Here is a 12,696-nt window from a genome sequence, read left to right on the forward strand (position 1 = left end):
AAATTAAGTCTACATGAACTGTAGCTATTTATAAAATCACACTTCCTTCAAGAGCAATTATGACATTACAAAATAAGATCATTTAGTACCAATATCTATTTGCACACATACAGTAGATATAACCGAGACAGACATGCACTGTAAATACGGGTGATGTACACACACAATCTTCACTTCTCGATACAACTGAACTGTCACAGGCAGGATTCAGCTGAGCTAACAGAATGCTCTTTCACAAAAAGTATGTAAAATAATGGCTTTCTGGTAATGTGACTGCTCAAAAGAGGAGCAAATGGAGTTCAGTTCATTTTCAAAGAGCCAGCCTCACCCACAATTAAGAGTAGTCACGGCCCACATCCTACAGTACTTCATTTGATGCCACGCAGCTTCCAATATAACTGGGGTGCAAGAAACAGAGAGATTTGTGGATATCTAAATTGCTAAAGCAGAAACCTGTATAAACAGCGGTAATTACCGGGCCATTGACAGTCTCTCAGTGTTGTGCTCATTCTGCCACAGCCGCAGTGATTAAAATGAATCCTCATCGACTTCTCCATTAAAGCGCTGGCAGGAGCGATCCCGTGACCTTTCCCCATTGATTGAACATAACAATCACAATTCAATTGTAATGCAAAGAGAACATTTGTTATAATGTACACGAGATGCATGAGCCATTTCCTGGGAGCGGGGAAGGGTAATCAATGGAGGGACTCTTGGCGTGATGCAAGGAGAATGAGACTGTTTGCAGGCCCTAATTCATACAGCCTGCAGTGTATGATGGAAGGCAATGATATGCATGTAAACACTCTGATTTCTCTCTGCTCATCGTTCAGTAGAATAACAACAAATCCTGATTTCTATATCTATATACACTAACAGCCCAGCGCTGCTATGATTGGCAGTCATGCACATGTACACACAGCCGACACTTCTGGTTCAATCTGAGCTCAAAGTTTGATTCACAATACAGTTTGAATCTGTATTCGGTCACGTGGTGACCGAATACAGATTCGGTCACCACGTGATTTTCTAATTTCTCTCTCATTAGAAATGCCATGCACAGGACACATTACCAGAAAGCCATCTTCTAAATTATCTTTCAGAAAACGACAACTGCCCTCTTTCAAGAGAGGTGACTTAATGTTGCATATGACTTAAGAGAAAACAGGCTGTTGTCATGACACTCGTTGAATTACTAAACAGAAGACTGAGCACCCACATAAACCTATATACTATTGGAACAATTGGAAATGTGTCCATACTGTATGCTCTAGTGATAGTCAAGCAAGGACAAGCTTGTAAAAGCGTAATTACTAATGATTAGCTAAACTCCAGCAAGTGAAAGCACAACTTGCGCAATCCATGTCCCACAGAAAAGAAAGCATGATAGGCATAACAACCCATCACCGTTCAATACCTCTTTAAAAGCTGCACTCGATCATGTCTTTCAAAAACTGTCTTATGAAGAGTGTATGCGAATGATGTCCTTAGGGGATTTCTTTTTAGAATCAGGAGATTATAGTTTACACGGACATTAAACAGATTAAACCAGCCAGCTCTCTAAAGGCAGTTTATCTAATGGAGAAAATGTGGTATGCTAATTGAGAAATTCCGATGGTAAAATTATATTTCTCTCTCTCTCTCTCTCTCTCTCTCTCTCTCTCTCTCTCTCTCTCTCTCTCTCTCGGAGGATTTTAGTTTGGCTTGATGAAATCAAATGGCTAATCACAGCCATAAGCTGTGAGACGTTAGCTGAGTGAAACAGTGTTTGCCATGCTAAAAGGTAATTGTCTCGAAAAACTTCATCAATGACAGATTCAATTCCATTTAGTAAATGTTTAATAAATGCTGTACAAACAGGCAGCCTTATCTCACTGTGCTTAGAAAACAAATGGAAACTTTAATTGCTTTAATCATCCCTAGCTTTGACATTGTTATTGGCCTTAAAAATAGCAGTTAACAGAAACTGTCCTGCTGAGGAAATTGAACCACATTTGGAAAATGATCCGTAATTAAGATAGGGGCATCCCGAGCAGCTAGGTCCAGGCAAACTGTTGTGACTAGGAAAAACATTCCAAGTCATACAAAGCTATTCAATTAACAGAAGGACCGAAGAAAAACAACCTCCCTATTATGTATCACTTACTTTAATCAGATTGAAAGCGATTGTATCCCTTTTTGAAAATCCCTTAACACAAACATGTTAATTAACAGATAGGAGGGTGGAAAGATGTATTTTTCATTAGTGAGTGAAAAAATGTTCCCCTTTAACATCAAGGAAAATCCACTGCTTACTGCAGTTAAACCAGTCAGCGGTGTAAATTCCCAGCATTTTTATTTAAAACCTCATTAATGTGTTTCAACCCAACATAGCTGTACCTTTAATCTGCACTAAAAGGAAATAATGCGTTTCCTGCTTTATTTACCGGCCTTACTTAACAAGTGTTCCTGTACAATTAGAATTGTTAATAGATCTGGAAACAAAAGGACTTTGAAGGTGGGAAAGTGCTGACATTATTTCACAGGGGAAAAACACTCTTGAGAAAAAAGATCTGCTGTAAATGTAGTTTCCTGGAACACAGGCGCACAGCAATGTTGGTCTCTCTCATTAGAAATGCCATGCACAGGACATAAATCAGGGCCCGTAAAACATTTCATTGCCACACAACACTAAATTACACACTTGCTGGTTTTGCCACACTGATTGTGTTTAAACAGTACAATTTTACTTTATTCCCATTAAATCTATGTAGAGCTTTACAATCCATAAACAGGGTCTCTGTAATAAAAGTTAATAAATGTCAGAATTTGCATTTGGAAAAAAAAACACCCTGCCACATTTTTGCAAATATCAATCTATGAACCTTTCAACATTTCGTCAAACAAAATGCTAATTGTACCTTTAGGAATTTAGGAGACAAGTGACAAGAAATGAGATGCAATGTCCTTTGGAATCAGGAGATCAGCAAAGCTGGAATACATTAGGTGTGAGGCCAAAGCAAAGTGGATGAGGACTGTAGAGAACAGCAGATAGTGACACGATATTCATGTAATAAGTTGTAATCCTACAGTTTTGTATATGTTCAAGTATCATTTAGTTGATCCAAGTAGTATACACACCAGTTTTGTCATTTCACCCTTGTTTGTTAGCGGCATTCTTTTGAATACTGTTTCTTCGTCCCCTCCCTTTCCCCTTCTTTCTTACTGCATGCTATTGATATAAGACACATATATAAGTATTAATGGTAATTGTACAGATGATATAAAAATACTAAATTACAGTGATTATGATTGAAAATAGTAATCAATAGAGTCAGGCTGACCTTTTGTAGACTGCATTCCTATACATTAATTTGTCATATTAGCTATCACTAAATGACTGCATATCAAGATATATCAATTAGTCAGAGCCATCTTGTTGCTGATACAGATCAAAGTATTCACCCTAATCCTATACCAGTGTTTTGTTTTCACTTTTAAGTGTCAAAATTTCAGTGTCAAACATGTATTTCTGACTGTGTGGAACTAATAAGGACTGGGATTAATCTTGTGCACGTAAGGTAACATGAAGCTGTAACTACACTACTACACTACACTACGCTGATATAGGTTAAGTTGAAGTCAATTTTAGTTAGGTTGTTTTGATTTTTAATTCAAAAACTGTTCCAGTTGTATACACTGGCTTAAAAAAATATGTATTTAATGTGAATCACTCATATCTGGCAGTGGTCAGTATCAGCACTGATACTAATCTAGTATATCGGTTCATTTGGGTCATTAACGTAAACACCAAAAGACAAATTTGAAATTACTATACTGTTATGTGAGCCTAGCTAAAGAGAAGCTGCTAACAATTAACAGCATCAACAGGCTGTAACAATGGAAGGAACCAATGACGTGTAACCATTATTAGTGGGTCACATTGTCTGTGTTTATGTTTAGTTACCCTAATCACCATATGATACTGATATGATGGTGCATGATATGATACTAAAATTTTATATTATGAGTTAGTGCAAGAAGTCATTCTTCATTTTAGTATCCACGCTGCAATACATCAAAAAGTCTTAGCAGGGCAGCACCATGTGCTATAATATTTCTCAGTTTGCAGTAGGTTACTATGCTCTGCTGACTTAGTAAGCTATGCATCCAACAACAATGATTATTCATGTCATTCTTCAAAGGTCCTTGAGAGGATCTCGATGCAGCAGTGATTCAACCTTTCGTATTAATTCAAGCTTGGCTAAGATTGTACCATCTGGGCCCTTGTTGTTCATGATTAATGCCAAAGACTTGATTCATATGTGCAATTGGAGTTTAATAAACAAGGATTTTGGAGTTAAATGGCACATACAAATGTGTGGGATGAACTCATTCATAGTATCCAATATGTGTTCTTCGTAATAAAGCCCACTCATAATCGCTCACTACAATCATCTCCCAGATACACAAATATGGGGATTTTGTGATTAACATAATGTGTTTCTTCCAGAGAGGAATTAATCCTACAATTCTAAGATGCCTCCAGACATATAGACATAAGATTCTTTACTTGGTCCGAATTAACTTACTACTGGTACAGCATGATTAACACTGGCACAAAAAAATAATTACTGTTCATCATTGTACAGATTAAGCACCAACAAACTTTTCCCTTTTAAAATGTTGTTTATACTAGACATTAGGGCTTTGCAAACAAAATTAACTTTGTAATTATTCTTTTGCTCACATTCTCTGAGTCTATTTCAATGTCACAGTGCTTGCTGCAGACTTCATCAGGGAAGGAATTACAGTATGTCTGCTGATAGTATCCCAATATGACACAGAGGCACCACACAACAGTGACCTCTACAGGAACACATAACACATCAACTGCAACCTAGTGCATGCTTACTGTGATACTGTGACATGCCTCTGCATGTTTCCCAGATGGTTTCAGGTCATGGACCCTGAATTGGATGCATTACGCTTTTAAATTTACCAGATTATAGCTACGAAGGAAAGATCTGTTACTCAAATAGGATGAGTTTAAATTGTATTTCTCATGTTGTTAAAAAGTTTGAAAGGCGTTCTTAAAGATGATTTGACTGTATAATGTATACTTTATGATACAAATATGAAAGAAAATAATTTCCCCATTTACCTTGGGTTACCTTTAGATCTGGCTCAACACGGACCAATTTGGACCCATGGACTGCTTCTTGAGAAACATATTTGGTTACACAATTTGTAAAAAAAATATATTGTTTAGAAAAAACTTTACAGTGTAATCTCAAATTAACATAGGATTTAACTTTTAACTACTGTATTGTTGATGTCCTGGTTGTACTATAAGCTGCATACAGCAGGGATCCGGATGCCAAAAGACATTATGGCAAGGTGTAATGCAAACAGGTGAGACTGCTGCATATTAACAAGTAATGCCCTTACACACCCCGACCCCTCTGCTTTTAGTTTAAGACAAAGAACAGTGCAGAGCAGTGTCTTTAGTGGGGTAGAGGAGGAATGGGTGGGTGCCAAGCCACGCAGACCACAGCCAAGTGCAGGATCACAGATGAGGAATGAATGATGCTTAGATAAGGGACAAAGAAGGCAGACCAAACAGGAAAACTAAGAAGGGAGAATGTGCGGGGCGTTGCCTGTCTGAGCAGGAAAATGTGCTGATACGAATATGTTGCTTTCTTTTTTTGTTTTGTTTTTATGTTTTATTTAATGTTGCGCTGCAATGTTTTAAGTAAATTAAGTAATCACAGAAAACATCCCAGTTCAGTTTACATACAATCAGAGCCTAAATAGAACTATGAGGCGCACGGACAGTGCACACCTCTTTCCATGCTTTCATTCATTTCAAGGTTTGAGATCAGGTAGTTTTAGAGCAAACATAAGACACACTTGTATCAGGAAATGCTGGATCCAGAGAACTATCAGAATCAAATCCTTCACTCGTTGGCCCGAGGTCCATCTGTCCACCAAAGTTTGTGCTCATCTGTTGAGGTATTGAGATATCTAGCTGACAGAGAGGCAGAACAATTAACTAACTAGTTGGAACCATGTGACTTCTTTGGTGGAAGCAATACATCTGTTCATCTTTACTGCAATGCAGTGCATCTGTAACAGATTTCTTAAGCGGTAATGGATACTTTCATTAGAAATAGATTTCAAATGAAGAGCAACACATTTGACTCTTGAAAAGTGTGATGTGCGGTGGTAAAAAAGAAAAAGCAATTCTTGAGCTTATGTACTCGTGGCACAATTGCAGACCTTAAAATGCAAAATTAGGCCCATGAGAATAAGGCCAGAATAGGGCCAGAATGGAAAAAACGTAGGGGAATCTGCCTCTTTTCCCACACAAGGGACCAGGAGAACACAGGCTGTGTTGTACCCCCCTTTCCTTATTACCCAAGTTCTCCTTTATGTATTCAAATTCACTTCAGCAGCATAAAATTCTCCCAAGAGACAGCATTGTCCTCCTGCTTGTCCCTTGGGCTTCCCATCTCCCAGCAACATCTCTTCACTCCACACAATTTAGATCTATACCTAGCAAACAGACGTCTTTCCACAGTTACCCTCATTTTAAATAATTCAATGCAATTTGATGAAAAATAATTTTAAAAAATAATCTAAAAGCCATTGAATGCATAGAATGTTTAAAGGGTTGGTGCAAATTACTCCAGTTTTCAGTTTTTTAGTATGGCAGTCTGAAACAAATGCACTGAATAGCCTTTCATTGATTTTACCCCCTGAATAATAATCTCTGTTGTGTCATCATGTGTGAAAATAAAGGGAACACACATTTTCCCTCTGTGTTTCGTTGTATTCAGGAAACTTAGAATAGCAAATTTTGCACTGATGGCTGAGTTGCAATTGTACAAACGCTATACTTTTATAATAACGCTGTCCGAATGCTTCAAAAGACGTGTAGGTCTGCTCTAGTGAACTTGAATGTGTGGTCCTTGGTGCATTAAGTAAGCATAACTCCAACTCTATAGCAATGAGGCTTTACTGAATGAAATGAAAAGCCTAAGGCAGCAGAGTTAATACATTAACACAAGGGAGGACTCACAGACAAAAATACTAAGAAGCGGAATACAACAAATGATAGAAAACAGTCCTGAAATAAAAATTATTCTGGCTTGTATTTTGACAAGGGTTTGACAAGATATGCTCTAGTCAGAAAAGCAGTTGATCTTAAATGTTTTAGGTAAAAATGAATGAATATAAACTGGTGATGTGAACTTGTCTATCTGATATCATGAGGGTTTCTGCCAGAGGCTCTCACCACATAAAAATCATCATATAAACCATTTTTGTGGGAGTGATTCCAAAGTAATACAATATTATCATATCTATTCATTGCTAGCATGATGCAAATAGGCTCAATGGCATGCCTGCCTCTACAAAACTCTCCCACAGGGTTCTAATAAAATAGTACAATTTCCCACTCACCATTTTCCCTCAGAAACAAACCAGTCTGCAACCCTGTGATCTGCTACAGACAAAATGAGACGCAGCAGCTACAACAGAACTGAGACAGAGTCAGGGTATTCCCTGCGCTCCTTGAATAGATAATGCTTTTCCTTCACATTCCTTTATTCTTTCAAAAAGAATGCATCAGAGGCCAAATATTAATTCTTCTCGTCATATGGAGGAGCTACGCAAGTGGCATACTAGGATGGGCTTTTGAATGATTAAGGGAACACATAAAGGGTTTCTTGTGGCGCTTTGAACTTTTGGTAGAGTTCTGAGAACTTTCCACTTATTCCCCACTCTGCAGGAGACTTGATGTTAAAAGACAGTATTAATGAAAGCTCTGTAACAGGTAGAGACAGAGGGATTAATGCAATCTAAACACAGCAAGCCTCTCAGAACTGGCTCTGGCTAGCAGTCCAATGGGGAACCACTTTTCCTCACTTTTCCTGTGTCCTCCCACCATGAATCTCCTTTAAAGAAATGCCAATAGATCCGATCACCTAATTCTCTATTCCCTTCCTCCCTCCCTCCCCGGGCCCATGAAAATGCACGTGTGGGGGAATCACTTCAAGGAATGACATTGACTGGGGATGTGCTGACTTGCACCACTGTTTGTCTTTTGATGTGAGAGATCAAATCAATGTACACAGTGTTCTCCGAGCAATGTGCAGGCATATTAACATTAGCCCAAAGGTGCCTGCTTGCCCTCAATCAGTAGTGTTGGCGTCAGACTTTCCAAATAATCAGGATTTACTCAGTGCCGTTGTGCAAAAACAGCATAACATTTAAGATGGAGGATAACGTAAGGCTGTTATAGTGAGACTAACACCTACGTAAGCCATACATACTGCCTGACACTGGCATTTGTTATTGGTGTGAGCTGCGTTATTTGTCACTGGTCTGGTGTGCAATGGTGCCTTCACATGGAAAATACCACGATACAATCTCCTGAGTGCTTAAGTCAGATGGATTGAATGTTCTTGAACACTGATAAAGGTTGATTCCAGGTTATGCCAACATTATAGTGGGCAAACTAATGCAGAATAATTGTAATATTTTGTCCCATCAAAAGCCAAAACAATGATATATTTTATGCTCTAAAGTTTACCTTTGCATCATAAGCAAGACATTAGCACATTGTATAAAACTTTGAGTATACTTTGCTATACTTTCTGACAAATAGATCCACTAACAGTGTAAACACAGAAGTACTTAAATAGTAATTGTTTAAATAAACTATTAAGGGGTGCAACTTTTAGATTAATAAGGCATAAGGATCTTGGCAGTGCATTTCTGCCACATTTGAACATATGAATTCATACTGTTTGCCTGTAACTGCTAATGATCAAAGTTGAGGGGGGGATTCTCCTGAGTGTAGGTTATGAGATGAGATGAGGAGCGAGAGAGAATGGAAGAGGGAGAGAAAGAACTGCTTTGCTGCCCTGCTTTGAACACTTTTACACTTTCCAACAAGCTTTGTTTTTTAATTGGCTGAAATTAATCTTAGGGATGTAGATGCCTGATTTGCATTCATTAAAACCCAACCAAAAGAAGTCATGCTTAATTCCAATCAAATTTGCTTAATTATGCATGGCGAGATATTCCCAAATGAGCTGTGGATTTTTGTTAGACCCTTTTTTGTTTCCTATAGCAAATAAAATGTAATGAAGCTGTCTTTTTGTGTTTTACTGAATGTTGAGGAGCATATGAGGAGCACCTTGAGCCTGGGCTGAAAACAATATTACTGCTAAAGTAATTATAAGAATCTGCATTTTTCATTGTTAATTGTGGATGTCAGCATCATTAATTTTAATTTACGGCAGGCAATAAAATTAAGAATACTTTGTGCTGATGTTTTAAATCATGCCTGTGAAGGGGACACATAATGCAACTTAAATCTCAAGTAGATATTGATTGGGGTGGATGGTCTTTTCTATGAATCTTAAATAGGCAGACGTTGGGAATCTGCTTAAGACTTCACTTTTACGAGTTAACTCCAGCACCAGATAGCACAAGTGCAATACAATTAAAGAAGTGTCAGTTTACACACACACACACACACACACACACTTAATCAGCAAACTGCATAACAACAGAATGATGTTGAACTAGATAACAGTCATAAAGCAGTGAATGCAATACAATATAATCAGACCAGGACTATAATGTCTCAATGAAGAGTTTAGGATAAGAACAAGTCTACATATATTTGACATATCCAAAGAAAATATTGTGCATCAAGCTACATATTCTGAGCAGCTTTCAATAGTCATTGTTTTCATATTTCATATTTTCATGTCATATTAATTAGATTGTCTGACATTGTCAGGCTGTTTGTGCAGACAGAAAGAAAAAGCAGAATGGAGCAGTTTGAGGTGTGGTACTGTACAGTACGTGGTCTATGGGGGATGACATTATGTGTTTCTGCTCCAACACTTGATTTATAGCTTCATTTGGACCATGCTTGTACGAAACACATCCTGCTGCTGCAGGAGCTTTAGTGCATTGTAGTCTGAAAACAAAGGAAGAATAAAATTGATCTTTCTGGACACACACAAAATCAATGAATGGCTATTTCCTGTTCCGTGGCATGTTAGTCCAACTGACTTGCTCAATCCTTGAACTTTCCTTGTGTCCTCGTTGCTGGAGAGGAAAGGTCTTCAGAGTTCAGTGGAAACTTAAGATGATGTTATTGTGGATCCTTTGGATCAGAGAATCTTTGTTTTTACTCTGTGCCTCAACCCTTTAAAAGAAAATACTGAAAGGGCCACAGGTTTCTATATATGGTATTGCTTGCTTGCATGTTTATCATAACTGAAAAGCTTATTCCATGTTTTGTTTTAAATTTGTATCCTGTTAACTTTATGATAGTCTACTTTTCTACGAAATTATATTGAACTATTGCAGCCAAAGGAAAAAAACAAAACAAAAGCTAACTCATAAATGTATGTCTTGAAATGTGTGAACTAATTTGGTGAAATTGCACGTGCTTGACTATCATTCCAGAGGATGTGTTTGTACCTGTTGTACAATGCATTCTATTCTCTAACAAGGTGATTGTGTTTCCAACACAAAAAGGCTTCCACAGTGATGTTCAATTGTTCCTTTTCAGGCTGGCTGTTAGCCAGCAGCTCCTTCATGACACATGGAGCTGGTGCACTATCAGCTCCCTTCTTCTCTTCCTGTCTGCTTTCCTGGCGGTGACTGAAGCAAGTCACTCTAATGCAACAATGATGGTGATTTCACTCTGCTTATCGAAGCGAGTAAGTACTTAAGCAGCTGCTTGTACTTTGATCCAATTTACTTCCTGAATGTGTGCTTCCTCATGCACAGTAAACAGGCCTGCCTAAGTTGTCATTAGTTCAAAGCCAAGGCAAATAGTTCACGATTATTGTTTGTTCATTTTTTTTGTTCTACTTTGTACAGTAGCTCTGTTAACAAAAGTGAGCTAACTTTAGTGACAGGCCCTCTCAATATGGGGCATATTTCAGGTATCAATTTGTACGTTATGGCAATGGCCGTAATTTAATATTGCCAGCGGAGCTCTGGAGGCTGAATGGAAAAGCCATAAGTTGAATACCGCAACCTTTAACATCATTGTGTGCTTGACTCATCCCCAAGGAGAGGACAGATAAAAGATGATCAGTAAGAAAATTGATAGCACTGATTTAATAAACATCCTCAAAATGATCTCTGTGACCTGCAGGTAGCGCGGCAGTCACTCGTACTTCGCCTGGGTTAAAGAATCAAGTGAGATGATTCATTTGAGTGACTGAGGTAGTTGAGTTTGATGGATCATTCTTAAAAGCATCATTGCTAATCTTCAGCTCCTCTTTTTTAGGTTATTCACAGATCAGTGAGTTTTCCGGCTAATCCTGGACCTGACGCTGCTCTTGTCTGTGTACATGGTATTTATCATACTCTGACAGGGAGAGTCCTTCAGACGACAAATAACCTTCAGAGAAGGGAGGCAGGCAAGCAGTAGGTGTGCAGTTATTTTGGATACATTTCACAGTGGAGTAGGAAAGCTGCATGGGGAGATGTATGGTGTCCTTGTTGGGTGCGGAGAGATGGACCCCTCTCCGTTTCCTGGCATAATCATTCTGAGCCTCAGCCATGCCTTCGACAACTCAATCAGACAGCCCTCTACCTGTAAAGTGGCTGGGTTGATTTGATTGCCATTTTTATTGGATCCCGGTCACATAAATCAAACCAATGGGGACGGCTGTACAGACGTGACCACTCGTCATTCGCTAGTAGCCTTGGAAACATTGTTTCGGGGGCTGCGTGGCTGTCATCAGAGGTAAATCAGGGGTCTGAAGTTTCTTTCCTCCAACACAGGAGCATGGAGTTAAATCATCTTGAAAATTGATGTCACTGTGCCCAAGTGTTTTCACCTATCCCTTGGATAGAGTCCCATCAACTGGTGACAATGTCAGCACTTTTACCCTTCTCTCAAAAAAGAATGTTTCCTATCCTAAGGCCTAGTGGCCTGTTGTAGCTGATAAGAGCCGTTAAAGTTTTGACCTCTTTCATTCTGCTTGTTTAACATGTAATACAATTTAACCCAAACAGCAACAACACACCGTTTTAAGTTACATGCAATAAACTTTTAGTAGTAAATTTGTTGCCAATTTATGATTCATATCTTGTCTCAGTTGCAATCAGAACCACTAAATCAGATGGTTAGGTATATATGTATTGTGAGAGTAACATATGCTATAGAATAAAATAAGTCTTCATTGTAGGGAGTAGAATTTAGAGACCTTGTCTTTAAAACATAATACATTGTTCATGGCTACACACTGTCTGGTGAGCTTTTTGATTCAGTGTGAACTGATTAAGTCTATCATGTCCACCAGCGCTTACAGTGGGAACATATTAGATTAAATACAGGTAGCTAATTTCCTCCTCTGCATGGGTGAGTGGGAGTATGAATGAAAGTGATGTAAAATTAATTTAGACCTCTAAAAGTTTGATCACGCTGAGGCTATTTTGGTTCTCATGATGACAAGTAATAGGAGGTTGTTGCTTTCTAACCTCACAATATTACCACGTTTGCCTATAGGGCTTTCAGGATCAATTTCATTCAGCATAAATATCACTTGATCTGTGAAACAAATTAGAAATAATAAAAGCAATAAAAATGCATACAAGCTCTATTGAGATGTCCCTCCTAGCCATGTGTCAAGACTGAAGACATTAATGATACACGGAGGAGAGAAA

General features: G+C 38.3%; 1 protein-coding gene across 1 annotated transcript in view; it reads right to left on the reverse strand.

Annotated features, from left to right (window-relative positions):
• The window catches only part of dachd (dachshund d), a 120,183-nt gene that overhangs the window by 100,295 nt on the left and 7,192 nt on the right, over positions 1–12,696 (reverse strand).

Source organism: Etheostoma spectabile, chromosome 11 (assembly GCF_008692095.1).
Source record: "Etheostoma spectabile isolate EspeVRDwgs_2016 chromosome 11, UIUC_Espe_1.0, whole genome shotgun sequence".
NCBI classification, from domain to species: Eukaryota; Metazoa; Chordata; class Actinopteri; order Perciformes; family Percidae; genus Etheostoma; species Etheostoma spectabile.